The 24,763-nt window shown below is 42.1% G+C and overlaps 1 protein-coding gene and 1 pseudogene across 2 annotated transcripts in view; one reads left to right on the forward strand and one right to left on the reverse strand.

Moving 5' to 3' along the window:
* The first annotated feature begins 17,556 nt into the window (after positions 1–17,556).
* CD28 (CD28 molecule) overlaps positions 17,557–24,763 on the forward strand; it is a 68,748-nt gene continuing 61,541 nt past the window's right edge. The window contains exon 1 of one of the 2 annotated variants that reach the window (XM_071072462.1): positions 17,557–17,714. The gene's annotated coding sequence lies outside the window, so the exon portion shown is untranslated. The other variant, XM_071072461.1, reaches the window with a different exon arrangement.
* LOC112424314 (cytochrome c oxidase subunit NDUFA4 pseudogene) lies at positions 20,644–23,982 on the reverse strand (annotated as a pseudogene).

The raw sequence follows: 24,763 nt of genomic DNA on the forward strand, positions 1-24,763 counted from the left end.
CCCTCATAGCCTGCTGACTCCCAAACGTGTGAGACAGCTCTGCCAAGATCAGCAGGAGTGTTTCTCAGGGCACACTCTGACCGCATATTCCTACATGACCCCAGTTCAAACCAATGAAACCAATCCGATGACCCACAGATTTATAAGCAAGAATAAATGGCCTTTTGAGACAGCGTCTTGCTCCCTCACCCAGGATGGAGTGCAGTGGTGCAATCAGGACTCACCATAGCCTTGACCTCCTGGTCTCAAGTGATCCTTCCGTCTCAGCCTCTGGAGTACCTGGGATTACAGGTGCGTGCCACTGAGAGGTGACAATGTGCTAGGAGCCCTCACAGCGCCTCCTCGGCCTCCGCATCCACTCTGGCGCCTGAGGAGCCATTCAGCCCGAAACTGTACTGTGGGAGCCCCTCTCCGGGCTGGTTGAGCCGGGGCCTGCTCCCTCTGCTTGCTGGGAGGTGTAGAGGGAGGCGCGCAGGCGGGAACCGGGGCTGTGCGCGGCGCTCACAGGCCAGCGCGAGTTCCGGCGGGCACGGGTCAGGGCGGCGCCACACTCCGTGCGGCCAGCCGGCACCGCCGGCCCCGGGCAGTGAGGGGCTTAGCACCCAGGCCAGCAGCTACAGAGGGTGCGCCGGGTCCCCCAACACTGCCCGGCGGCCACGGTTGCGCTGGAATTCTCACCGGGCCTCAGCTGCCTCCCCTCGGGGCAGGGCTCAGGACCTGTAGCCCGCCATACCTGAGCCCTCCTCCGCGGTGGGCTCCCGCGCACGGCGCGAGCTTGCCTGACAGGAGCCGTCCCCTGCTCTGTTGCGCAGGGCTGAGGAGTGCAGGTGCGGCTGGAGACTGGCAGGCAGCTCCGCCTACAGCCCTGGTGCAGCATTCACTAGGTGAAGCTAACTAGGCTCTTGAGTCTAGTACGGACTTGGAGAACTTTTATGTCTAGCTAAGGGATCGTACATGCACCAGTCAGCACTCTGTGTCTAGCTCAGGGATTGTAAACGCACCAGTCAGCACTCTGTCAAAACAGACCAATCAGCTATCTGTAAAATGGACCAATCAGCTCTCTGTAAAATAGACCAATCAGTTCTCTGTAAAATGGACCAATCAGCTCTCTGTAAAATAGACCAATCAGTTCTCTGTAAAATGGGCCAATCAGCAGGATGTGAGTGGGGTCAGATAAGGGAGTAAAAGCAGGCTGCCCGAGCTAGTGGCAAGGGTTGTTTTTTGTTTAAACTGTGGGAGGATTGTTTTTTTATGCTTTGCAGTAAATCTTGCTGTTGTTCAAACTTTTGGGTTCATGCTACCTATATGAGCTGTAACACCACAAAGGTTTGCAGCTTCATTCCTGAGGGTGGTAAGACCTGGAACCCACCAGGAGAAATGAACAATTCCACGCGCGCCACCTTAAGAGGTGTAATACTCGCTGTGAGGGTTTGCAGCTTTACTCCTGAAATCAGGAGGCCGCGAACCCACATGAAGGAGAAACTCCAGACAATTCTGACGTATGAAGGAACAAACTCCAGACACATCTTCGTTAAGAATTACAGCACTGTGAGGGCCTGCGGCTTTGTTGTTGAAGTCAGGGAAACCAAGAACCCGCCAATTCTGGACACACCATTGCACCAGGCATGGCTATTGTTCGAAGTCACAGTTCTAGAATAATTTTTATGCAGTGTAATTGCAGTAAATAACTGATACAGGCACTCAAGCTTGTTTACACCTTGTGCCTGTCTTTCCAGCTTCTTGTTCCCCCTTCCGTTTGTTTTATTTTAGCGAGACAGGGTTTTGCTCTGTTGCCCAGGCTGGAGTGCAGTGGCACGATTTTGGCTCACTAAGCTCTGCCTCCAGGGTTCAAGCGATTCTCCTGCCTCAGCCTCCTGAGTAGCTGGGATTATAGACACCTGTCATGGCTGGCAATTTTTTGTATTTTTAGTAGTGATGGGTTTTACCATGTTCAGCTGGACTGGAACTCTAGGCCGCAGGTGATCCGCTGGTCTTGGCCTCCCAGTGTAGGGATTATAGGTGTGAGCCGCACTGCGTGGCCCCCATGTACTTTATACTCAAGGCCACTGAGTTACTTGAATTCTTGGAACATGATTTCTCATGCTTTTCCGTATGTGAGGTTTTACTTCTGAAATGTTCTTCACGCCTATCTGTCTGGACAACTGTACTTTCTTAAACTCCGGTGTTGCTCCTCTGGAAAGTCATCCTGACACCCCAGGCTGGGTTCAGTGCCCCTTCCCTGTGCCTCTGTGAGCATCTGTAGCACAAAATGCACACATGGTTACAATTTTTTTTTTCTTTTTTGAGACGGAGTCTTGCTCTTGTCACCCAGGCTGGCTTGCATATGGCATGTATCAGTTTACTACAACCTCCACCTCCTAGGTTCAAGCGATTCTTCTGTTGGAGCTTCCCAAGTAGCTGGGATTACATGTAGCTGCCACCATGCCTGGCTAATTTTTGTATTTTTGGTGGAGACAGGGTTTCACCTTGTTGGCCAGGCTGCTCTCGAACTCCTGATCTCAGGTGATCCACCCGCCTCGGCCTTCCAAAGTGCTGGGATTACGGGCATGAGCCACCGCACCCGGCCATAGTTATAATTTAGTATGCTAAGTGTTCCCTATCCCCAAGAAGCAGAAGTTTCCGAAAAACAGGGACTGTGTATTCTCTACATCCTGAATACAAGATTTGGCACAACAGAATCTCCACACACATTTGCAAGTTTGTAAAGACATTTCTTTAGTTTAATGTCACTGAGTTCTATGTCTCATAGATAAAGGAGAAGTTTCTAAGATAACAGGGAAGTTTTCACAGAAGCGGCAGAATTTGAAATGTTCCTTAGTTTTAATGGATGGAGAGGGTTTCAGAGGTGGAGAAGAACATTTTGGGTAGAAGTAACACCCATAGAGAGTGGCAGCGTGGTACTCTGATAGCTGAAGCATCTAGTGTTATTGCAGTGGATTCATGAGCAGGTGCAATCAGAGGCAGGCCGTTTTGTAGGGGCTTGACTAGCATCTTAAGGTATTGGGGCTTCATTTTGCAGGGCAGTGACACTATAAAGAACCACATTTTCAAGGGTTACTTTGGAAGCAGTGTATAGGGTATATTGGGGGTCAGGAAAGAAGACGACTGGATATGTAGAACCATCTCTTGACTCTTGGAACAATCCACACAGAAGGCAATAGTGAAAGTGAGAACATGTAAAAAGAACATAGAAGCTGGGTGTGGTGGCTCACGCCTGTAATCCCAGCACTCTGGGAGGCTGAGGTGGGCGGATTATGAGGTCAGGAGTTCAAGACCAGCCTGGCCAGTATGGTGAAACCCTGTCTCTACTAAAAATACAAAAGTTAGCTGGGAATGGTGGTGCACGCCGGTAGTCCTAGCTACTCAAGAGGCTGAGGGAGGAGAATTGCTTGAACCCAGGAGGCGGAGGTTGCAGTGAACCGAGGTCGTGCCATTGACTCCAGCGTGGGCGACAGAGTGAGACTTCATAAAAACAAAACAAAACAAAAAAACTTTGGGAGGCTGAGGCGGGCAGATTACCTGAGGTCAGGAGTTTGAGACCAGTCTGGCCAACATGGTGAAACACCGTCTCTACTTAAAAAAATACAAAAATTAGCTGGGCATGGTGGTGAGTGTCTGTAATCCCAGCTACTTGGGAGGCTGATGCAGAAGAATTGCTTGAACCCTGGAGGTGGAGGTTGCAGTGAACCAATATCGCGCCATTGCACTCCAGCCTGGGTGATGGAGCGAAACTCTGTCTTAAAACAAACAAACAAACAAACAAAAAAAAAACCCAGAAGAACATATAGGGCATTGTAACTAAATGTGGGAAATGAGAAAGAGAAGATAATTGAAGATGATGCCCAGATTTTTTTCCTAGTGTCTGGAAAAGAGGAACGAACAGACATTGAAGGGAAGGTTAAGTGCAGTTTGGACATACTGAGTTTGAGATATATGTAGGTGGAGATTTCTAGCAGGCAGTGAGCAATATGAACCTGGAGTTCAGATCAGAACTGGCACACTTGGGGATCTTTTACCTATGAAGGATCTTCAAAGAATGAGACCCAGAGAGATGAGAAGCCCAAGAGTAGATCCATATATAATGCTTTACACCCAGGACAAGAAGAAAAAGTAGAGTCTGCAAGGGAGACAGAGATAGACGAAGAAACCAGAGTTAGAAAAGGGGAAGTGGCAGACAGTGCAAAGAAGGTCCTAAGAATGGGGTGAGGAATCAGTTTCAGCCAGGAACAGAAGCTGATGGGAATGAGGAGTGGGGAAGGGGCCAGTGGATTCGATCATTGAGAGGCCATTGAGAAAATGTTTCGGTCTATAGTTATGGTTTTGAAGCCAACTTTCAAGGATTGAGCTGGGATAAAGAGGAAGTAGAGGCAGAGAGTATAGAGTCCAAGAGATTTCCTAAAGAGAAGAAAGAGAGAGATAAAATAGTAGCCAAGAGTTGAGATAAGACATTTATATGATTTGGGATTTGTGTAGATAAATGGGTGGGGGTGGGGGTGGGGTGGGAATGGGGTTGGGATAAGCCAAGACTGCAAAGCTCTCAGAGGATATGGGAGAAGGTAGGGTTGAGAGTATGTAAGGAGGGGGTTTGCCTTTAGTAGGGGGAACTGCACTTCTTTTCTCTGGGATGGGAAATAGAGGAGGGATATTTATCTTTTGCCATTATGGGGAACAACTATAGCGTCACACAGGCCGTGTTTGGGCTGTACTCAGAGACAAAACATCAGACTAGATGAGGAGCCACTTGACATGGTATGGCAATTATAATTTTCAAACTGCCTATTTTAGAAGTCATATTTATTTTTATTTTTTTTTATTTATTTATTATTATTATACTTTAAGTTGTAGGGTACATGTGCATAACGTGCAGGTTTGTTACATATGTATACTTGTGCCATGTTGGTGTGCTGCACCCATCAACTTGTCATTTACATCAGGTATAACTCCCAATGCAATCCCTCCCCCCTCCCCCCTCCCCATGACAGGCCCCTGTGTGTGATGTTCCCCCTGCTGAGTCCAAGTGATCTCATTGTTCAGTTCCCACCTATGAGTGAGAACATGCGGTGTTTGGTTTTCTGTTCTTGTGATAGATTGCTAAGAATGATGGTTTCCAGCTGCATCCATGTCCCTACAAAGGACACAAACTCATCCTTTTTGATGGCTGCATAGTATTCCATGGTGTATATGTGCCACATTTTCTTAATCCAATCTGTCACTGATGGACATTTGGGTTGATTCCAAGTCTTTGCTATTGTGAATAGTGCTGCAATAAACATACGAGTGCATGTGTCTTTATAGCAGCATAATTTATAATCCTTTGGGTATATACCCAGTAATGGGATGGCTGGGTCATATGGTACATCTAGTTCTAGATCCTTGAGGAATCGCCATACTGTTTTCCATAATGGTTGAACTAGTTTACAATCCCACCAACAGTGTAAAAGTGTTCCTATTTCTCCACATCCTCTCCAGCACCTGTTGTTTCCTGACTTTTTAATGATCGCCATTCTAACTGGTGTGATATGGTATCTCATTGTGGTTTTGATTTGCATTTCTCTGATGGCCAGTGATGATGAGCATTTTTTCATGTGTCTGTTGGCTGTATGAATGTCTTCTTTTGAGAAATGTCTGTTCATATCCTTTGACCACTTTTTGATGGGGTTGTTTGTTTTTTTCTTGTAAATTTGTTTGAGTTCTTTGTAGGTTCTGGATATTAGCCCTTTGTCAGATGAGTAGATTGCAAAAATTTTCTCCCATTCTGTAGGTTGCCTGTTCACTCTGATGGTAGTTTCTTTTGCTGTGCAGAAGCTCTTTAGTTTAATGAGATCCCATTTGTCAATTTTGGCTTTTGCTGCCGTTGCTTTTGGTGTTTTAGACATGAAGTCTTTGCCCATGCCTATGTCCTGAATGGTACTACCTAGGTTTTCCTCTAGGATTTTTATAGTATTAGGTCTAACATTTAAGTCTCTAATCCATCTTGAATTAATTTTCGTATAAGGAGTAAGGAAAGGATCCAGTTTCAGCTTTCTACTTATGGCTAGCCAATTTTCCCAGCACCATTTATTAAATAGGGAATCCTTTCCCCATTTCTTGTTTCTCTCAGGTTTGTCAAAGATCAGATGGCTGTAGATGTGTGGTATTATTTCTGAGGACTCTGTCCTGTTCCATTGGTCTATATCTCTGTTTTGGTACCAGTACCATGCTGTTTTGGTTACTGTAGCCTTGTAGTATAGTTTGAAGTCAGGTAGCGTGATGCCTCCAGCTTTGTTCTTTTGACTTAGGATTGTCTTGGAGATGCGGGCTCTTTTTTGGTTCCATATGAACTTTAAAGCAGTTTTTTCCACTTCTGTGAAGAAACTCATTGGTAGCTTGATGGGGATGGCATTGAATCTATAAATTACCTTGGGCAGTATGGCCATTTTCACGATATTGATTCTTCCTATCCATGAGCATGGTATGTTCTTCCATTTGTTTGTGTCCTCTTTTATTTCACTGAGCAGTGGTTTGTAGTTCTCCTTGAAGAGGTCCTTTACATCCCTTGTAAGTTGGATTCCTAGGTATTTTATTCTCTTTGAAGCAATTGTGAATGGAAGTTCATTCCTGATTTGGCTCTCTGTTTGTCTGTTACTGGTGTATAAGAATGCTTGTGATTTTTGCACATTAATTTTGTATCCTGAGACTTTGCTGAAGTTGCTTATCAGCTTAAGGAGATTTTGGGCTGAGACAATGGGGTTTTCTAAATATACAATCATGTCATCTGCAAACAGGGACAGTTTGACTTCTTCTTTTCCTAACTGAATACCCTTGATTTCTTTCTCTTGCCTAATTGCCCTAGCCAGAACTTCCAACACTATGTTGAATAGGAGTGGTGAGAGAGGGCATCCCTGTCTTGTGCCAGTTTTCAAAGGGAATTTTTCCAGTTTTTGCCCATTCAGTATGATATTGGCTGTGGGTTTGTCATAAATAGCTGTTATTATTTTGAGGTACGTTCCATCAATACCGAATTTATTGAGCGTTTTTAGCATGAAGGGCTGTTGAATTTTGTCAAAAGCCTTTTCTGCATCTATTGAGATAATCATGTGGTTCTTGTCTTTGGTTCTGTTTATATGCTGGATTATGTTTATTGATTTGCGAATGTTGAACCAGCCTTGCATCCCAGGGATGAAGCCCACTTGATCATGGTGGATAAGCTTTTTGATGTGTTGCTGAATCCGGTTTGCCAGTATTTTATTGAGGATTTTTGCATCGATGTTCATCAGGGATATTGGTCTAAAATTCTCTTTTTTTGTTGTGTCTCTGCCAGGCTTTGGTATCAGGATGATGTTGGCCTCATAAAATGAGTTAGGGAGGATTCCCTCTTTTTCTATTGATTGGAATAGTTTCAGAAGGAATGGTACCAACTCCTCCTTGTACCTCTGGTAGAATTCAGCTGTGAATCCATCTGGTCCTGGACTTTTTTTGGTTGGTAGGCTATTAATTATTGCCTCAATTTCAGAGCCTGCTATTGGTCTATTCAGGGATTCAACTTCTTCCTGGTTTAGTCTTGGAAGAGTGTAAGTGTCCAGGAAATTATCCATTTCTTCTAGATTTTCCAGTTTATTTGCGTAGAGGTGTTTATAGTATTCTCTGATGGTAATTTGTATTTCTGTGGGGTCGGTGGTGATATCCCCTTTATCATTTTTAATTGCGTCGATTTGATTCTTCACTCTTTTCTTCTTTATTAGTCTTGCTAGTGGTCTGTCAATTTTGTTGATCTTTTCAAAAAACCAACTCCTGGATTCATTGATTTTTTGGAGAGTTTTTTGTGTCTCTATCTCCTTCAGTTCTGCTCTGATCTTAGTTATTTCTAGCCTTCTGCTAGCTTTCGAATGTGTTTGCTCTTGCTTCTCTAGTTCTTTTAATTGCGATGTTAGAGTGTCAATTTTAGATCTTTCCTGCTTTCTCTTGTGGGCATTTAGTGCTATAAATTTCCCTCTACACACTGCTTTAAATGTGTCCCAGAGATTCTGGTATGTTGTATCTTTGTTCTCATTGGTTTCAAAGAACATCTTTATTTCTGCCTTCATTTCGTTATGTACCCAGTAGTCATTCAGGAGCAGGTTGTTCAGTTTCCATGTAGTTGAGCGGTTTTGATTGAGTTTCTTAGTCCTGAGTTCTAGTTTGATTGCACTGTGGTCTGAGAGACAGTTTGTTATAATTTCTGTTCTTGTACATTTGCTGAGGAGTGCTTTACTTCCAATTACGTGGTCAATTTTGGAGTAAGTACGATGTGGTGCTGAGAAGAATGTATATTCTGTTGATTTGGGGTGGAGAGTTCTATAGATGTCTATTAGGTCTGCTTGCTGCAGAGATGAGTTCAATTCCTGGATATCCTTGTTAACTTTCTGTCTCGTTGATCTATCTAATGTTGACAGCGGAGTGTTGAAGTCTCCCATTATTATTGTATGGGAGTCTAAGTCTCTTTGTAAGTCTCTAAGGACTTGCTTTATGAATCTGGGTGCTCCCATATTGGGTGCATATATATTTAGGATAGTTAGCTCTTCCTGTTGAATTGATCCCTTTACCATTATGTAATGGCCTTCTTTGTCTCTTTTGATCTTTGATGGTTTAAAGTCTGTTTTATCAGAGACTAGTATTGCAACCCCCGCTTTTTTTTGTTCTCCATTTGCTTGGTAAATCTTCCTCCATCCCTTTATTTGGAGCCTATGTATGTCTCTGCGTGTGAGATGGGTCTCCTGAATACAGCAGACTGATGGGTCTTGACTCTTTATCCAGTTTGCCAGTCTGTGTCTTTTAATTGGAGCATTTAGTCCATTTACATTTAAGGTTAAGATTGTTATGTGTGAACTTGATCCTGCCATTATGATATTAACTGGTTATTTTGCTCGTTAGTTGATGCAGTTTCTTCCTAGCCTCGGTGGTCTTTACATTTTGGCATGTTTTTGCAATGGCTGGTACCGGTTGTTCCTTTCCATGTTTAGTGCTTCCTTCAGGGTCTCTTGTAAGGCAGGCCTAGTGGTGACAAAATCTCTAAGCATTTGCTTATCTGTAAAGGATTTTATTTCTCCTTCACTTATGAAACTTAGTTTGGCTGGATATGAAATTCTGGGTTTAAAATTCTTTTCTTTAAGAATGTTGAATATTGGCCCCCACTCTCTTCTGGCTTGGAGAGTTTCTGCCGAGAGATCTGCTATTAGTCTGATGGGCTTCCCTTTGTGGGTAACCCGACCTTTCTCTCTGGCTGCCCTTAAGATTTTTTCCTTCATTTCAACTTTGGTGAATCTGGCAATTATGTGCCTTGGGGTTGCTCTTCTCGAGGAGTATCTTTGTGGCGTTCTCTGTATTTCCTGGATTTGAATGTTGGCCTGTCCTACTAGGTTGGGGAAGTTCTCCTGGATGATATCCTGAAGAGTGTTTTCCAACTTGGTTCCATTTTCCCCCTCACTTTCAGGCACCCCGATCAGACGTAGATTTGGTCTTTTTACATAATCCCATACTTCTTGCAGGCTTTGTTCATTTCTTTTTCTTCTTTTTTCTTTTGGTTTCTCTTCTCGCTTCATTTCATTCATTTGATCCTCAATCGCAGATACTCTTTCTTCCAGTTGATCAAGTCGGTTACTGAAGCTTGTGCATTTGTCACGTATTTCTCGTGTCATGGTTTTCATCTCTTTCATTTCGTTTAGGACCTTCTCTGCATTAATTACTCTAGCCATCAATTCTTCCACTTTTTTTTCAAGATTTTTAGTTTCTTTGCGCTGGGTACGTAATTCCTCCTTTAGCTCTGAGAAATTTGATGGACTGAAGCCTTCTTCTCTCATCTCGTCAAAGTCATTCTCCGTCCAGCTTTGATCCGTTGCTGGCGATGAGCTGCGCTCTTTTGCCGGGGGAGATGTGCTCTTATTTTTTGAATTTCCAGCTTTTCTGCCCTGCTTTTTCCCCATCTTTGTGGTTTTATCTGCCTCTGGTCTTTGATGATGGTGATGTACTGATGGGGTTTTGGTGTAGGTGTCCTTCCTGTTTGATAGTTTTCCTTCTAACAGTCAGGACCCTCAGCTGTAAGTCTGTTGGAGATTGCTTGAGGTCCACTCCAGACCCTGTTTGCCTGGGTATCAGCAGCAGAGGCTGCAGAAGATAGAATATTTCTGAACAGCGAGTGTACCTGTCTGATTCTTGCTTTGGAAGCTTCCTCTCAGGGGTGTACTCCACCCTGTGAGGTGTGGGGTGTCAGACTGCCCCTAATGGGGGATGTCTCCCCGTTAGGCTACTCAGGGGTCAGGGACCCACTTGAGCAGGGAGTCTGTCCCTTCTCAGATCTCAACCTCCGTGTTGGGAGATCCACTGCTCTCTTCAAAGCTGTCAGACAGAGTCGTTTGCGTCTGCAGAGGTTTTGGCTGTGTTTGTTATTGCCCTGTCCCCAGAGGTGGAGTCTACAGAGACAGGCAGGTTTCCTTGAGCTGCTGTGAGCTCCACCCAGTTCAAGCTTCCCAGCAGCTTTGTTTACCTACTTAAGCCTCAGCAATGGCGGGCGCCCCTCCCCCAGCCTTGCTGCTGCCTTGCCGGTAGATCACAGACTGCTGTGCTAGCAATGAGGGAGGCTCCGTGGGTGTGGGACTCTCCCGGCCAGGTGTGGGATATGATCTCCTGGTGTGCCTCTTTGCTTAAAGCGCAGTATTGGGTTGGGAGTTACCCGATTTTCCAGGTGTTGTGTGTCTCAGTTCCCCTGGTTAGGAAAAGGGATTCCCTTCCCTCTTGCGCTTCCCAGGTGAGGCAATGCCTCGCCCTGCTTCAGCTCTCGCTGGTCGGGCTGCAGCAGCTGACCAGCACCGATCGTCCGGCACTCCCCAGTGAGATGAACCCAGTACCTCAGTTGAAAATGCAGAAATCACCGGTCTTCTGTGTCGCTCGCGCTGAGAGTTGGAGACTGGAGCTGTTCCTATTCGGCCATCTTGCTCCGCCCTCCCAGAAGTCATATTTAAAAGAGGAAATGTGAGTATGTTAGTCTCTTCAATAACCTACTTGTCTGTATGACCAAGACATGTTAAACTGCTAAGTGGTAAAGATCAAATGTTTGTTCATGGTTTTCTAAAGAGTGGGAAATCAGGCAGATGATATTTATCGAATGCTTGCTTATCTATTAATAACCAGTTTTTTAAATGTCTCCAAACATTGGGGGTAGTGAAAATGAATAGTAATTTCAGTGCAATGTAGGCACAACCTCTGTATGCCTTTTATTTTATTTTAGATGGGGGTTTCACTCTGTCACCCAGACTGGAGTTCAGTGGTGTAATCATAGCTCACTGCAGCCTTTACTTCCTGGGCTCAAGCAATCCTCCTGCCTCAGCCTCCAGAGTAGCTGGGACTACAGGTGCATGCCACTATGCCCAGTTAATTTTTAAATTTTTTGTAGAGATGTTGCCCAGGCTGGTCTTGAACTCCTGTCTTCCTGTGATTCTACCACCTTGGCCTCCCAAAGTGCTGGGATCACAGGTGTGAGCCACCAGGCCTGGCTTCTATATGTACTTTTTATTTGGAATAAGTACTTTGTAAAATAGAAGAACATTTCACAAGCAGTTTCAAAAATAGGCCCATAACTGTGTATATAAATATCTACTTGCTCATATAATTAAGCCTGCAGCAAATACATGCCCATGAAAATATTTGTATTAAATTGTTAGAAACTTATAAATAATTAAAAAATTTATTCATCAAAATTCTGCTAAATGCAGTTCATGCTTTTATGACAAAAAAAGAATCTCAAGAATTGATCTTTGAACCAAGTCTCTATATAAGGAGCTGTTGAAATGAGGTTTTTCATTGCTACGCTTGCTTGGTTTAAGGTAGTTTTAATACTCTTGAGTCTGCCCTAGAAAATGTTTTATTAAAATATTTGGGTGACCTATTATATTTTTGACTGAGAATGCCAAGATGTGGATGAAAAAAGTCTAAGGGCAAACAAGGCTGTGGCAGGTGGTTGCGTATTCTTGAGTTGTTTTCATGTCTTGGTGGGAAGTGAACCGCTATTCCCCACACACCCTTTGCCTCTTTTCCTTCTGCCCCTGTGCAGACTGTTGATGATGTTCTCTAAGGACAGGCTGGGGAGTTGAGGGTGCTTCTCAGAAGGAAGGCTGCTTTGATCTCTGCTAGACGGACAAGTGACCCTGATCTCTTGGGTCATGTCTTTCTTTGAGGATCCCCAGTTCATATTGGTGTTTGGACAAGGAAGAAACGCTGTCCCTGCACTCCCAACTGTGGGGGCCTTGGCTGCATGGCCCAATCCATCAAGATTCCAACACACCCTACTGAAGAGGAAGCCTTACATGTCTGAACTTTGGTTTAGGCAACTAAGAATCAAAGATTTTTTTTTTTGAACCATTTGCCTTTTTATAAAACACCTCAAGAAAAGTACTTTTAATCCTGGAGCTCTAATAAACTTAAGAAAATTTATTTTTTTGATGAGGAACTACCTTGATGCCTAAAACAGAGGATACAAGTAACCCTCCCTCCCTAAATATTGTTGTTTAATCTATTTAATAATTTTGAGTTATTTGGAAATAAAGCAAAATGTAAGCAAAAGTAGGAGAGAAAGGAAAAAAAATACATATATTTGCTTTATGGTTTACAGACAGTAAGATATGGAAATTATTGCTTGGGCGTCTATAATTATTAATAAAAATTCTAGGAAATCTATGTAAAAAAAATAGCATACATGGCTGGGTGTGGTGGCTCATGCCTGTAATCCCAACACTTTGGGAGGCCAAGGTGGGTGGATCGCCTGAGGTCAGGAGTTAGAGACCAGCATGGCCAACATTGTGAAACCCTGTCTGTACTAAAAAGGCAACAAAATTAGCCAGGCATGGTGGTGCATGCCTGTAATACCAGCTGCTGGGGAGGCTGAGGCAGGAAAATTGCTTGAATCCAGGAGGCGGAGGTTGCAGTGAGCCAAGATTGTGGCACTACACTCCAGCCTGGGTGATAGAGTGAGACTCGTCTCAAAACAAACAAACAACAAACAAACAAAACAAAACAAAAAACCCAGGAAGCTAAGGAGGAGGAGAATTTCACTTCTGAGGAATTCTGAAGAGCAGACATCTTAATGATGTGTCATTTATGTTTCAAAAAGAAAAATGGTGTGTCACTCAAATTTATCCCTCTTGTTCCTATTTTCTATAAGAATTGATACTGAAACTAAGTCAGGAGCAGGGGGCTTACCATTATTTTCTGAAGATCCCCAGACCTGGGCTCTGTTTCCTTTATCTTTTTTTGGCCCTCTGAATCCTGCAGGCAACTCAGACCACTAAGCCCTTTCTCTGCATTCCCGTGTACAGGGAGGTAAGATCTTAATTACAAACCACACATTCATATATTCTGACAGAGTATGGTTGCTAGTAATCTAAATCCTAGTGGTTTATTTCACACTGGAAGTTCTAATGGCTTTGGGGAGTAGATTCTTGGTATTTTGATTTTTTTTTTTTTGTTTAACTGTTTATGTATGTGTGTTCCCATGTATCTATTTGACCATATGGTTCCCTTAAATACTTAGTGATTGTTTGTCATCCTCAGATAAAACCCCAGCACTTTAGCATGCCAAGAATCCTGTTTCCCTTATTTTTTGTCTGGCTGACACTTCCTCTCTTTTTTTTTTTTTTTTTGAGACGGAGTCTCGCTCTGTCGCCCAGGCTGGAGTCCTGTGGCACAATCTCGGCTCACTGCAAGCTCCGCCTTCTGGGTTCACGCCATTCTCCTGCCTCAGCCTCCCGAGTAACTGGGACTATAGGCGCCTGCCACCACCCCCAGCTAATTTTTTTGTATTTTTAGTACAGACGGGGTTTCACCATGTTAGACAGGATGGTCTCGATCTCCTGACCTTGTGATCCGCCTGCCTCGGCCTCCCAAAGTGCTGGGATTACAGGTGTGAGCCACCGCGCCTGGCTGATACTTCCTCTTTTTATAGGTTCAGCTCAGCATTCATCATTTACAGGAAATGTCTGAGGCCCCAGAATGTATACAGGGCTCTCATCTCTCCTCCTGAATCACTTAGCATATTATAATAAAATTATTCACTGATTCATGGGTTCCGCAAATATTTATTGAGCACCTACATTTACTAACCTAGCACTATAAGCTCCACCTGGTCAGGCTTCTCTGCTAAAAAAAGACCTCCATAAATATTTGTTCAACTAAAATAGATATCTATTATTTTTAGTTTTAGGGGAAAGGCTTCATTGGTTGCGATGAATGTAATTGCTGTTAGAGAGGCAGTGTGATGTGAAAGAGAGAGAAAAAAAGACCTTACTGGAGTTACAATCAGAATAACTTGTTATAGGTGCTGGCTAAGAGCCTACCTTTCACAGTCAAAATACCTAGGTTGAAATCCTGGTTCTTCTGTTTGCTGGCTTTGTGGCATCCAGCAAATTATCCACTCTCCTTGTGTCTCATACGTAAGATGGAGGTCATGACAATACCTAATCTACAAGGTTATTGAGAGAATTATATGAGGAAGAGAGTATGCTGTAAATTTTGCAGTGGGGTTTCTGCCATGTTGGCCAGGCTGACTCCTGATCTCAAGTGATCTGCCTGCCTCTGCCTCCCAAAGTGCTGGGATTACAGGCGTGAGCCACCACACCCAGCCTCATGGTTTTCTGTTCCTGTGTTAGTTTACTGAGGATGATGGCTTTCAGCTTCATCCATGTCCCTGCAAAGGACATGATCTCATTCCTTTTTATGGCTGCACAGTTGAGAATTTGCATTTCTAACAAGCTCTCATGTGATGCTAATGCTGCTGATCTAGAAACCTCATCCTTTGAGAACCACTGATCTAGAAAGATTGTTTTACTCGGAGAGTAAATTACTTTGCTATGCTTCAGAAAATAGGAATTGGGACTTAAGCCTTGAATTTTGCCTCTTAGATTATAGTTCTGGTGCCTAAGCACATTTAATACTATTTTTTAACAATGATGGGCACTAATGTGTTTCTATGGGCTTTGCATTGTTGAGGTCTGCCACAACTGTAGTAACAATTTAACCCTATCCTGGGACCCCTATAAAAATTACCCTGAGAGCCAATAAGATTTTATTTATTTATTTTTTTGAGACAGAGTCTTGCTCTGTCGGCCAGGCTAGAGTGCAGTGGCACAATCTTGGCTCACTGGAACCTCCATTTCCTGGATTTAAGCAATTCTCTTGCCTCATCCTCCCAAGTAGCTGGGATTACAGGCACATGCCACCACGCCTGGCTAATTTTTCTATTTTTAGTAGAGACGAGGTTTCACCATGTTGGCCAGGCTGGTCTTGAACTCCTGACCTCAGGTAATCCGCCCACCTTGGCCTCCCAAAGTGCTGGGATTACAGGCATGAGCCACTGCACCTGACTGAGCCAATGAGATTTTATTTCTTGACTAGACATCTCCCTTCTCCCTTACGATGAAGGTAGAAAAGAGAGGAAAATATTTTAGTAAGAATCATCAGGCATTGTTTACATAGTGAACCCGTGGCTCATGTATTGGTAGCTTTTGCCATAAGAAATAATATACTAATATAATGGATTCTCTTCACAGACTTAACGGGAAGGTTGGTACAGACACACTTGAAAGATAGGCATGGTTTATATGACTCCTCAAGGGTTTACTTAAAGAAAATCATTACAAAAAAGTGTGTGTGTGGTTCAAAGTTGTCCCTAATTGAAGCAAACATTAGGAAGATGCAATATCAAAATATACTGAACTGGGCCAGGCGCAGTGGCTTACGCCTGTAATCCCAGCACTTTGGGGGGCCGAGGCGGGCAGATCACGAGGTCAGGATCCAGATCACTGGATCTCCCTGGGTGTATTGGTATTCTAGCTCTTTGGAGTGGAGAGATGTTGGCACCACTTTCTGGAAGATCAGTTGTTCTATGTCAGCCTGGTACTCTTAGGCTGAGCAGCCTCTTCAGTTTAAAGGAGAAAAGTAAAATACCATGAAACAAAATCATACTTTCTGTCTGGGAAGTGGATCAACTCTCTATGTCCAGTTTATGGCCCCTTCTTCACTATAGGATGGTGTACTATATTCTGGAGTAGGTTCAAAAGTGCTTCTTGTCCTCAGGATATTTATCATTTTAAGAGAGATGAGGATTTATGTAAATAATTATACTAAAGGCAGAACAGAAAAATTGACATATCAACCATACTACCAATATGAAGAAGGAATGCAGAGGAAACAATAATACATTCTGCTTGAGGAAGTTGGAGATGGCTTAAGGAGGCTGTGGCATGTGGGCTGAGACTTTAAGAAAATTTCAGGCCAGGCGCCCTGGCTCACGCCTGTAATCCCAGCACTTTGGGAGGCCGAGGTGGGCGGATCACAAGGCCAGGAGATCAAGACCATTCTGGCTAACATGGTGAAACTGTGTCTCTACTAAAAATACAAAAATTTAGCCAGGCATGGTGGCGGGCGCCTGTAGTCCCAGCTACTCGGGAGGCTAAGGCAGGAGAACGGTGTGAACCTGGGAGGCGGAGCTTGCAGTGAGCTGAGATCACGCCACTGCACTCCAGCCTGGGCGATAGAGCGAGACTCCATTTAAAAAAAAGAAAAAGATTTCATAGCTGGGCATGGTGGTGCACACCTGTAATCTCAGTTACTCAGGAGGCTGAAGTGAGAGGATTGCCTGATGCCAGGAATTCAAGACCAGCCTGGGCAGCATCACAAGACTCCCTCCCCTACTTCAACTCTAAAAAAGTTGAAAAAAAATTAGCCAAGCATAGTGGTGTGCACCTGTAGTCCCAGCTACCTGGGAGGCTGAGGCGGAAGAATTGCTTGAGCCCTGAAATTTGAGGCTGCAGTAAGCTATGATCACACCACTGTACTGCAGCTTGGGCAATAGAGTGAGACCTCGTCTCTTAAAAAAATAAAAAAAGGATTTCAGTAGATGGAGGCCTGTTAAGGAGTTTATAGCGATGTACTTACTATATTGAACCTAAATCTAAAGTTTCCACTTGGTGAACCTCACGTACATTGTAAGGGTTATTTCCCCTGAAGTAAGTGGTATGTAATGCAGAAAAATAGAAATGAACTTTACCAAAGGAAATGTGTGTTACGTTTTGTTACATGAAAGGTCAATGTTTGCTTAGATATTGTTTTAAATTTCTCTGCCCTGATTGCCTCAAGACCCAGTGAGATTTTGGTTGTTGACCAGATGCCTGGTTTTTCTGTTGGCCTTGCCTACACAATTCTAAAATGGAATTCAAGGCTGTCTATAGTTTAAAGACTGATTACTTCAACTTTAGAGAACATTGCTGTGAATTATCTTCTTTACGACTTGCAGAGCCCTATAGATCATTTACAATAAGAAAGTTGGATAAGATACAGAAAAGACCGAATTGCCTTTTAAATCTAAATTTAAATTTGACGGAACCCAAGCTTGCTCCTTTGCTCTGTGTTATCACATCTGCTTTGGGACCCACTAGATTGTCATTTTCTTGACTGTCCCACTTCCTCAACTGTTCTGTTTCCCCACCGTCAGCAGTTTTCTGGCATCATTTCCTTAAAAGCCAGCTTAGACTTGTAACCTATCCCTTGGAGCACTCTCTCACCATTTTATTTTACTTTCCATCCATTGCACTCACCCACCAAGTCCTTAACCCTAGATCAACCCAACTTCTGACTAGACAGCTGTGATGGCTAATACCGAGTGGCAACTTGATTGGATTGAAGGATACAAGGTATTGATCCTGGGTGTGTCTGTGAGGGTGCTGCCAAAAAAGATTAACATATGAGTCAGTGGGCTGGGAAAGGCAGACCCACCTGTAATCTGGGTGGGCACAATCTAATCAGCTACCAGCTCTGCTAGAATGTAAACCAAGCAAAAAAATGTGCAAAGAGAGACTGGCCTAGCCTCTCGGACTACACCTTTCTCCCCTGCTGGATGCTTTCTGCCGTCTAACATCAGACTCCAAGTTCTTCAGTTTTGGAACTCAGATTGGCTCTCCTTGCTCCTCAGCCTGCAGACGGCCTATTGTGGGACCTTTTGATTGTGTGAGTTAATACTTAATAAACTGCTTTGTAGATACGTATCCATTCCATTAGTTCTGTCCCTCTAGAGAACCCTAATACAACAGCTTTATCCCTTTACTTTATACATGTGTTTCCTTGTTTAGGTGTGTTTCTTGTAAGACATTTATAGCTGCATTTTGCTTTGTTTTTATTCCAATCTGAGAATAACAGCTTCTTAAATTGGTGAGTTTAACTTGTTTATATTTATCGTGATTACTGATTTATTTGGGTATATTTATATCACCATTTGAAAGAAATTTTATGTTTTTTCTTTGTGCTTTTCTTTTACTATTTTAGCATCACTTTTAAAAAAGAAATATTTCTTTTCTTTGTTTTAAAAATTTACGTTTTTTTCTTATTCTTTGTTTGTTACCTTCAAAGTTTTAACATGCTGGCCGGGTGCGGTGGCTCACACCTGTAATCCCAGCACTTTGGGAGGCCAAGGTGGGCAGATCACCTGAGGTCAGCAGATCAAGACCAGCCTAATCAATATGATGAAACCCTGTCTCTATTAAAAATACAAAAATTAGCTGGGTGTGATGGCATGCTCCTGTAATCCTAGCTACTAAGAAGGCTGAGACAGGAGAATCGCTTGAACTCAGGAAGTGGAGGTTGCAGCGAGCTGAGATAACGCCATTGCACTCCAGCCTGGACAACAAGAGCAAAACTCCATCTCAAAAAAAAAAAAAAAAAAATTAACATACTTACTTAACATGCCTATTTAACTAACATTAATAAATATTTCTATTCTCCCTCAGAACAATATAAACACTATGGAATAGTTGAGCTCTGACATCCCTATCCTGTATTCCATATTGTTGCTTTCCAGAATTTTAGTTCCATCTTGTTTTTAATCCTTCCAATTACTACTATTTGAACAAAAATTTAATTTTATATATACATATAGAAAAGTACACAAATCATAAGTACACACTGGAAACATTTTCAAAAAGGAAATATAACCCAGGTAACAACCACTCAGATGGAGAAAGGGAATATATTACTAGCACCCCAGAAGCCCCACAAAGCGGTTCTCAGTCACCACCCCTCTCAAAAGTAATCTTGATCCTAACGTCTGTGATCATGGATTAGTTTTGCCTGTTTTGAACTTTATATGGACTCTTTTGTCTGGCTTCTTTCCATTAACATTGTTTTCGAGAGATTAATCTGTGTCTTTAGGTGTAGCAGTAGTTTGTTTATTCCCATTGCCTTAAATTATTCCATTGTATGAATATATATATATAATTTATTTATTCATTCTGCTATTGATGGACAGTTAAGTTGGTTTTAGTTTGTCTGTTAGGAATAGTCTATTATGAATATCTTGTCTTTTGTACTGTTTCTGGGCACATGCTCTTAGGTACATGTTCGTATGTACCCATTTCTGTTGTGTATATCTAGGAATGGAATTGCTGAGTCATTAGACACACAATTTACATTTTCACCAATAGTGTATGAGAGTTTTGTGAAGTGCCTGTCCAAATTCTTTCTGTGGTTTGTACTTGTTTATCATTAGATCATTTTTAGATAAGATTACTTTTTACTGTGGAATCCTGTGTGTCTGGGGTTGTGAATATATACTCTGGAGTGTTTTGTGGATGTGTATTAAGTTCTGCACTTACTTCTGCTGGGACTCTAAGTGTACAGTTTTTGGCTTGGGATTCTAGCACATAAGGGTGGTACAAATTTGTACCTCACACCTGGAAGGGACACGTGCTTAATGCATCAATTTCTCACTGGGTGAGTTTTCCACCTTTATCCAAACATTGAGGCAGATAGCACATCTTCTTCTGCTTCTTTGTGATGGTGGCCAGAGATTTCCTAGATTAGTACTGTCCAGTAGAACTTTCTGTGCTGATGGAAGTGTTCTATATGTATGCTGTCCAACATGGTAGCTACTGGTACTCAGTAACCCACATGTGGTTATTGAATACTTGAAATGTGTGACTGAATAATTGAATTTACATTTTGTTGAATTTTATTTTATTTTATTTTATTTTATTTTTTTGGGATAGAGTCTCGCTCTGTTGCCCAGGGAGGAGTGCAGTGGTGTGATCTTGGCTCACTGCAACCTCCACCTCCTGGGTTCAAGCAATTCTCCTGCCTCAGCCTCCTGAGTAGCTGGGACTACAGGTGCTCACCACCATGCCTGGCTAATTTTTTGTATTTTTAGTAGAGACGGGGTTTCACCATATTGGTCAGGCTGATCTCGAACTCCTGACCTCGTGATCTGCCCGCCTCGGCCCCCCAAAGTCCTGGGATTACAGGCGTGAGCCACCGCGCCCGGCCCAGATCTCAGTCTTATTTCTTTTCTCACTCTATATATCTTCCCAGGGTGATTTCATTCCAATTTATGGCTTCAGGTATATTTTATGAGCTGATGACTCCTAAGTTTGTCGTCATTTTTGAAGCATTAACTGTCTTCTCTGTGTTTCCTCTTCCTCATTAGTTTAGCCCTCATCTCTGCAAAAACAAAAAGTAGAAACGAAAAATACAAAGCAGCAAGTTTTTCTAGGCTCATAAGTTTTTTTTCAAGTTTCAGTTATTGATTAATTAAAGTGTAATCTTCAACACATTATATCAACGTGATTTTATATATTTAGAGGAGAAATACTTCCTGGTTAAGTGGAAAATTGTGTGGATGGCTTCTGGAAAACCTTCATTCTAAAGCAGCTTTATAGTGAAACATTTCACTTAGAAATCTGGACCTTCTTTCTTCAGTTTGCTGTAATCCACATGCACTGAGTAGAACTTATATTGATTCTTGGGACCCAGTTTGTTCCAGGGCCCTGGGTTATTCTTTCTGTCCCAACTAACATCTGGATTGAACAATGCCAGACACAAGGGATAACACTGCTGCTCCAGGACCTCCAGCTCCAATAAATACAAAGAGGGGCATCAAGCTTGGCTGCTTCTTGGAATAACTGAGGATCTAGCAGAGCAAGTTTGCGGCAGAGGCCCTCGACTAGAAATGAGAGAACCAACCTAACTACCAGGCACTGGGCTAAGTAGTATTTGGCTCATAAGTTTTGAGAGCAAGCTCTAAAACTCCAGTGAACAGTTAGCTGCATGCTGTATTTAGGCAGACCCTTGACCCAGTCCTTCCCTAATTTGTCTTCAAAATAATTGTGGGGGCACTGAAGAATTGTGGGACACTGGCATGAAGAAGAATCTTAGAGATATTCTTTGATCTAGTTCAATTAATTAATCAATCAATTAACTGACAAAAATTGTATACATTGATGGTGTATAACATGATGTTTTGATATATGTATACATTGTGGAATGGCAAAAGCAGGATAATTGACATATAAATTACCTCACATACTTATCTTTTTTTTTTTTTTTTTTATGATGAGAACTTTGGTCTGTTTTTCTGGTGAATAATATGTAGTAGGACTGGTACCAGAACCAGGTCATCCAGAGATGTTCTGTCTGCTGCCATCAACTCAGGGCCTCAGAAGGTGGTACTCCTTCCCTAAAGGTGAATTATTTTAACTAAAAAAACACAAAGAGAAATCCTTATTTCTAGATGAAATAAGAACCAACAGGAAATTCCAGGAGATTTCAGTTATATCAGTTGTTACAGTTGCTATATAGTGATATAACATCTGTTACAATGAAAACAGCAAGTATATATTTAATATACTTTTACAAAGTCCCCATATTTTCTTTTCTTTTCTTTCTTTTTGTTTTTGGAGGGTAGCAAGGTTTATTGTAAAGAGCAAAAGAACAAAGCTTCCACAGCGTGGAAGGGGACCCAAGCGGGTTGCAGCTGCTGGCGGGGGTGACCAGCTTTCATTCCCTTATTGGCCCCTCCCATGTTCTGTTTTTGTCCTATCAGAGTGCCCTTTTTTCAATCCTCCCCGTGATTGGCTACTTTTAGGATCCTGCTGATTGGTGCATTTTACAGACCACTGTTGGTGCATTTTACAGAGCGCTGATTGGTGTGTTTTGCAGAGTGCTGATTGGTGCATTTTACAATCCTCTTACTAGCTACAGAGTACTGATTGGTGCATTTTACAATCCTAGCTACAGATTGCTGATTGGTGTGTTTTACAATCCTCTTGTAAGACAGAAGAGTTCTCCAAGTCCCCACTTGACCAAGGAAGTCCTGCTGGCTCCACGTCTCAATCCCCCCTCTAAACAGGACATCCCAGCTGAAAAGTCCCCATATATTCTTTTAGTAATCATTTTAATGTGTGTGTGAGAAAAGGACACTATTAAAAGAAACTTTTCAACTTTTCTAATTCTGTGTCTACTTTTAGCCAATATTTGTGAGCATCAATCATATCCTTCCTCAGTAATTATATTTTATTGTTTCCTCCCAGGTCATGTGAAAGACTGTGTATAATTCAGAAGAGATATTTCTACGGTGAAAAAAATACCCCATATTTAAATCAATTCAAGTTTCTTCTTGACATCTAGGCTGTATCTAGGACACATCTGGACATCTGGAAACATCCAAATTTGACTGACTTTTCCAGTTTTCAGCAGAACATTTAGTAAATAAAAGAATAAGAAATTTGTACTAATCATATTTTTTTAAAAAAAGTCAACAGCACTTCAGTGGGGCTGGTATCCTCATGGCCTGGCCTTTATTTCTTGCCACATGTCAGACTTCCCATGTTGGTGGAGGAGGCTGACATTCAAAGGGTGTGGTTTTTGAGGTTGCCACATGCCTTGCCATGACTTAAAATATCTCTGTCTGACTGCCAGATGGCCTGGGGAAGCACCAAACACAGGATCCACTGACCTCAGAACTTGGTGCTTTAGGAATGGAGCCTCTTTCAAGGTCCTTCTTAAATTTCTGTTTCTAAATATCTGAAGCACATCAAGCCTTAAACTGAGATTTTGAGCTGCTTCTCATCGCTTTACTGAAAGCAGAGGGTGAGAATTAATTTCGGGCACAGATAGTAAATGCTGACTTTTCATTGTTCCCTCGAGAACACTTTACTCTCCAAGAGAAAGTCTCCCTTCTTCAGCCCAAATCTTGTGGAAACTGTGCACATGAGGTGTGGAGAAATCCCATGGGAAAACTGGGAGTCTACAAACAGGCCTAGTCTTTGAGGATGCTCAGCAGGGGTGGAGGAAGAAGCCTCAGGTATCTCTTCAGGGCCAATTCCCTACTGGATATAGATATACAAAATGTAATTTACTTCCAGTTATTGAATGATAATGTCTTGAAACATTAGAAAAACAGTCATCTTGAAGGAAAAGGCAAAGAAGATTATTTGGAGAGGAGTAGACTTTTTTCTGTTTGTAGAGTGGAAAAGTGAGATAAATTGGTTTGAAAAGAGAAAAGTAAATACATTGCAGGGGAGACTTTATTCATTAAACATTTGTTGAGCATCTACTAAGTGCCAGAGATAGTTCTAGTCTCTGGAGATATAATAGTTAGTGGACTAGATGAACGTGTTCTTTGGCCTTATGGACTTCTCAGTCAAGTGAAAGGACATGGAGGGGCCCTAACCCAGTGAAAGTGTGCAGCGAGGGATCAGAGGAGATTTCTCTGAAGGAGTGATATTTAAACCAAGACCTGAATAGGGTTAGATGGACAAAGCCCCCAGTTTAGTTTGGCTTCATTTTCAATGATCCCATTACAAAGCAAAACAAAACAAAAACTCAGTTCTAAATCCTTTGTTTTTTTCTACTTTAGATTATTGCCTGCCTGAGATACAACTCTGATTTCAACAAGAGACAATTGGATTGCTATTTTTCTCTCTCCTTTGACTTGATATTTATTATTTCTCATCTCTCACTGTATTATGATTTATTGGTTTACGTCTGTCTCTCTCTATAGATTAGGAGTCACTAAAGGCCAGGGACTGTCTTAATAGTCTTTGTTCAGGCACCACATAGCCCTAGGATGAATAAATAAAGAAATTAAGATGATTGAATAAAAATAACAGTTGTTCTCACGGCATCATTCTGCATCGCGAAAAGTGTCATGTCAAACTATTCTTCCCATCCAATCTATTTAATTGCACAACTAACCGAATCTCCCATCCAGTCTATTCAATAACACTAATGCATTGAGCATCTACCATGTACAGGCCACGTGTTTGTCATGGGGATGTAATGGTGAGCAAAATAGACAAGGCATTGGCTCTTGTGGAGTGTACAGTCTGATGGAGGAAGACAAACTTTATATAAATAGTCACTCAAATACTGAATTCCTAATTCTATCAAAAGAAACAATGTAGGTAAAAATATTGAAATAAAAGATTTGAGTTGAAAATGGCAGGAAAATTCAAAGTTTTGCCAAGTTTTTGGATGCCTGTAAGAAATGTGTCTTATATTTGCTTCCTCTTTTCCCTTCTAGCCTCTTGCAGTAATTGAGTTTGTAAAATCAAAAATCCATTTTTTGGGCAAACACCAGCTAATCATTAGTGGTACTTTGATTTTCCCCAAAGTTGTTTTCTCGTCATCCTGATAACTATTAAGCAAGTCAGAATCCAATTTTGCACGGAAGTTTTAAAGCTCTAAAAAATTACCATCGTCTATAATCAGGGATGTTATTCCTGCACATTAAGAGTATGAGAGGATATACCAGGAAAGGGAAATGGAAGAAGAAAACAAACAAACCAAAAAAGCAAATGAGATGACAGATGGATATAGAGATAGAAAATAGGAGTAATAATAATTTGCACTGCTCTCCAAATGTCAGAAAGACTACTCTTTTTTTTTTTTTTTTTTTTTTTTTTTTTTTTTAAGA

This window comes from Macaca nemestrina, chromosome 11 (genome assembly GCF_043159975.1).
Source record: "Macaca nemestrina isolate mMacNem1 chromosome 11, mMacNem.hap1, whole genome shotgun sequence".
NCBI classification, from domain to species: Eukaryota; Metazoa; Chordata; class Mammalia; order Primates; family Cercopithecidae; genus Macaca; species Macaca nemestrina.